This window comes from Astatotilapia calliptera, chromosome 13, assembly GCF_964374335.1.
Source record: "Astatotilapia calliptera chromosome 13, fAstCal68.1, whole genome shotgun sequence".
In the NCBI taxonomy this organism is placed as follows: Eukaryota; Metazoa; Chordata; class Actinopteri; order Cichliformes; family Cichlidae; genus Astatotilapia; species Astatotilapia calliptera.
The window spans coordinates 18,221,632-18,226,524 of NC_137434.1; positions in this window are offsets into that span (position 1 = coordinate 18,221,632).

The following is a 4,893-nucleotide window of genomic DNA, read 5'->3' on the forward strand; positions in this document are numbered from 1 at the left end:
ATAGATTTATGCAAGTAAATCTATATATGATTCACTTGCATTTGAACTTTCATGTGCTATAATTCCTATTTTTGGATAAAAACTTTACGAATCAAAGTCGGTGTGCCGGGGCTATAACTGATTTCACACAGACACGACTGATTAGTTATAGTAAAATGGTTTTTAGCCCAAATTACGAAGAATGGCCTTTACGTGCTGTGTGCTTGCTACCGTTTACTCCCAAGCATGAGCGTTATCTTTCAGCTCCCTTGGACATTCCGTTGACCCAGCTCTGTTACAATTACCACTGTTATTATCAAGAATGCCTCCTCAGCTATGCTGTCCCTTGCCTATCGCGCAGCGGTTTGTCAGACTTCAAAAAAAAAATCTCTTGGTGTATATAAGGCCCACACGCGTCCTAAACTGATGTAATGACGGTGAAAGGGAGCAATTTCCATTTTTACCCACATCATGGTGGCTGTGCTCGGAGGTCCCCGGTGGAAGGCAATTTATCATGTGCCCCTCCCCCTGGCCCTGTCACTAGAGGAACAGGCAGGCACATGTGTGCATGAATTACCAACCCTCCCACCTCCCCAGGACCCCCCCCCCCCCCCCCCTTCTCTCTCTAGCTCTCACTGTGGAGATTTGACACAGAGGAAAGAGAACATGGGGGATTAGAGCATGCAGAGTATTAAAGTACATATTCACTTTGTCCATCAAGGCCTAAAAGTGCTTAGGTGTGCGCTGAGCTCTGCAGAACAAAAGGAATCCATGAAATTACAGTACAATAGTAAATTCAGATATGCACTTTACATCAGAAATACTTAAATAAAACCTTTCACTAATATTTTACTTATTTGACAGTGATCCAATTAAGCACGTTAATAGTCCCGTGTGGGCCTTGATTCAAAACAAGGGTCAGATTAAACTCTTAATTTAGCCTCTTATACATTAGGTTGGTCAAGAGTGGCTCTAAACTAATGCACAGTAAGGCAGCTGGAATAAAAACGTTTGGGTTATCCTATTGTGGACATTTAAAATAACTAGTAAGTGATTCCTTACTGAGGAAGACACCGGGTTGCATCTTTTCCTCAACTAAAAGACATGCAACCTTGCTGAAGTCGACCTTAGAGCTCTGCTTCTGTGGGGTCAGGTCAACTATATCGATGTTCGCTGTCCAAACTGCAATCTAACAGGAAAACACCCACTCAAAATATTTCCAACATGTAAACAGCATGAAAAACATATAACATGCTATTTTCTAGTTTTAGACCTAAAGCAACCATTTTAGATTGTTGGGACTTTGCATCCTCAGAGAGAGAGGGAGCAACACTGCAGGAAAACCTGGCAGGACATCTGGCAACAGGGGGAGCCCAGGACGTGACTCACACACCTAACCCCATATTCAACCCCACTGAATTACCACCACTAAAGCTGTCATTAGTGGGTGTGTGGAACAATATAAAGACATGCCGTAGTCGGCAGTGGCAAGTCTATAGTTTGGGTAACAGCTGTGTCAATAAGGAGAAGCTGCTATAATGTTCAACCCCATGCCAGACATAAGTCAAAAAGCAATTATTATCTTTTATGTATGTGTGGTCATTTCATCAAGCTGTGATTATAATGTAAAAGCTCTCTGTGATAGGAAGAAAAGGGGCCTATCAATAATGGTTAAGCAGCCATTGCAGATACCTTGCAGTTATGCTTTGCAAGTATAGATTGCTACTTTTCAAATACATTTTGATTATACACCTGCTTCTCAGGTACAGCAAAGGCCTGGTATTTGTTACCAGCTTTCATGTGAATATAGTACTTGACATTACACATACCTATACAGCTCATCTACACCTTAGCACTCTAATTGTAGCTAAAGGTGTCATAAGCTGGAACAGTTGACTGTGGTTATCTCGGGGTGTGATTTATGGATATATGGGCTGTTCAGGTGTCCACGGCTTTGCGATTGTTGTAATGAAGCCATAAACTAAGCAGCATGACACAAAGCAGAGACAGTGGTTATAAACAGATCTACTGTTTTAGGTAAATCTATACTAAATCTGCCTATTATCCAGAAGATTAAAAAAAGGAAAAGAAAAATCAGCATCGTCGTTGGTCACGTGTCATATCCATCAAAGCTAAAGCACCCTTTTCTGACAGATTGATCCTAGAATGCAGTCCCCAACTGAGAGCTATAATAGAGGTAATTTGGTTCTCAAAAATCTGTGCCAAGGCAGACAGGAATCCCTCCCAGCACTTCTAGATGTGGTTACCCTCCTCATTGATTTACAAATGTAAAGTGCTCATCCAGGTGATGTGAGAGAAGTGGCAGTGTTGATCTATCTGTGCCACTCAGATCTCTAACCAGTGAGACACTTTCTTGTGCTTAGACAGCCTAATTGAGGTCATTTCTGTCCGCTCTGGGATCTACAGTGCGCCGGGGTGTTTTAGTGTTCAGATAATTTGCCCATTTTCTGATTCTGACAAAGAATATTTTATGGAAATGCACCCTTATTCCAGGCACCTTAATGGAATATGTTGGAGTAGTATGTGGGCTGATGAGGCTGTTGTGTGCCACTGATAAATGTGAAAAACAGAGAAAATGTCAGGGATGGGCTCAGCTCCAAAGGACTCTTTGCCTTCATTTGAAATTAGCAGTGCCTAAGTACTATGTCTTTAGGGAGTCACAATGCACAACCACAAGGTTGTTCGCATAGTTTGAAACTGCACAGTAAAGCCTTCATATTTTTTTTTTGGAGGAACCCAGTCAATTATAAGCGCTATGTTTCTTAGCTGGACTTTAAGACATTTTCTTTCAAAGTTTTAATTTTTTAGTATTTTTTATTTACTTTAATGCTTTGAGGTTTCAGTCTACCACATAATTGTTGCCTTCTTCTTTTCTCCCTTTTTCTATGAGTAAACCCTGATTATTTTAAATGTTAAATTTCGCTTCCATGGGTGTGGCCTGCCAATGACCATGAGTCACATGCTTACTAACGGTATAAATCTAGGTCTGGGTTATTATGGGATAAAGATATAGTTATTAATCAATCCACTCCTGTTTGATGCCTCCTGATAAGGAGTGTACATAACTCATAATAAGCAGCAGATACAATGTAGGGGTTGATGTTTTTATGGAAATCTGTTTCCATAAAAAGTCATGCTGTTTAAGTTAGGCCTACACGGATACTCCTGCTGTATCATCAAAAGCAACATAAAAAGGCTCGCAGCACAAACCCGTAAAACTGGGTGCCACCCATCCTGTAAATGCTTTAAGTGTAATCCACAGATCTGCTGACTTAGCAGTGTAACAAAGTGGTTATACACACATCCATCACTGATACAAATAATCCCAAATAATTCCAGTAGACGTGGGCTGCAAATACTTTCACTGTCATCTCAGTTTGAATATATTTTAAAATAATGACAACCTTAAATAAATGAATAGCAACGCCCTTTACAAATATTATCTTAGTTTTTTTTAACTGAGAGAAATTGTATGAAAAATATAAGTACAAACAATTAACATCAAACTAAATTTATATAATTGCATTAAACATATATTCTTATCACAAATTACAATAAACAAACACTGACTTTTAGAGTTACTCTAAAAGCTGCCATTGTGACAAAAACATTTATAAATATGAATAAAACTGAGAAGTGACTTTGCTTTACTACATTTGCTAATTTTGCATGAATAATTTTTTTTAGCAGCCCTCCCTTAAATAAATACGACTAAAATACAAGCTAGTTTCAGAGAAAATGAAGTTCTGTTTGCTGATATATGTGATGATGCAAGTTAAAGAAACCAACCTGAAAATAGTTTTTTGTAAAATCGACAGCACAATTAAAAATAAAAAAAACAACAACCCACCAACACAGCACATGGCTAGATAACCTTTTCACACTGCTGGCTTCGAGAAAGAGTGTGACTTATTTGGCTTTATGACTTGTTCTTTAGTGGAAAATCTTACTCCATAGGTGTCGCTATTGCTTGATCCACCTACACATAAAAGCTACGGGCTGGGTGAAACAAGCTCAAGCACATTCTCAGAGGGATTATCAAAGAAACTAACAAAGTGAAGTGGGCGTAGATTGAGTCAGTTAAAAGAAAGTGTACTCAACCAAATGTTACATTAGAAAACTTCATCACATTGCTGGCAGTGGTCTCCACGGGGTTTGGCAGATGGTGGGGATTGGCTGTCAGTGGTGTGGAGTGGCTGACTTTCCCTCCCCTTTATGTTTTCAACGGTACACGAGTCTGTTAAGTTCCAACAAAGCACTGACTTTTGTTCAGGCATTAAAAGAAATATAAAGAAACTGAACTGAAAGTGATATCTTCAGTGACTGCAGGACAAAACTTACCTTTGTTTTTGTAGACATTTTGACTTGAAATACCAGAAAAAAAACCCAAAACAAAGGAAACTAAATCTGCTCAACAATGCTTCAGTCCCCAGTAGACCCTGACAATGAGGTAGCATACACATAGTCAGGAGTCTTGAAGTACTTCATGTAAATGGAATGCAGTTATTTAAACATTATCCTTGATCTATTAACAGTATTTGATGACAAACAAAGTCAGCTTAAGTTATAGTCGCAGTTTCCTTAAATTACTCTTCCAGACACATTGAGGTAAATTGCTTATTAATTATAGAGCTCAGTGCTATTGGACGACTAGCTTACTTAAATGAGGAGCCCACAGAGATACGGTTAGGTTTTGCTTCAGCGTGAAGCTGAATTTCCTGCCTCAGCAGACTTTTTCCAAACAGAAACAGTCACAGAGAACCATATGGTGTCATTAATAGTTTTTTGGTGAGACTCCATTGGACCATTATCCAATTTAAAGAACACAGAGGACCCAGGACTTACTGTGTACAAAACAAGGAAGTGTACACTCCACTAAGATATCCTCCAGAG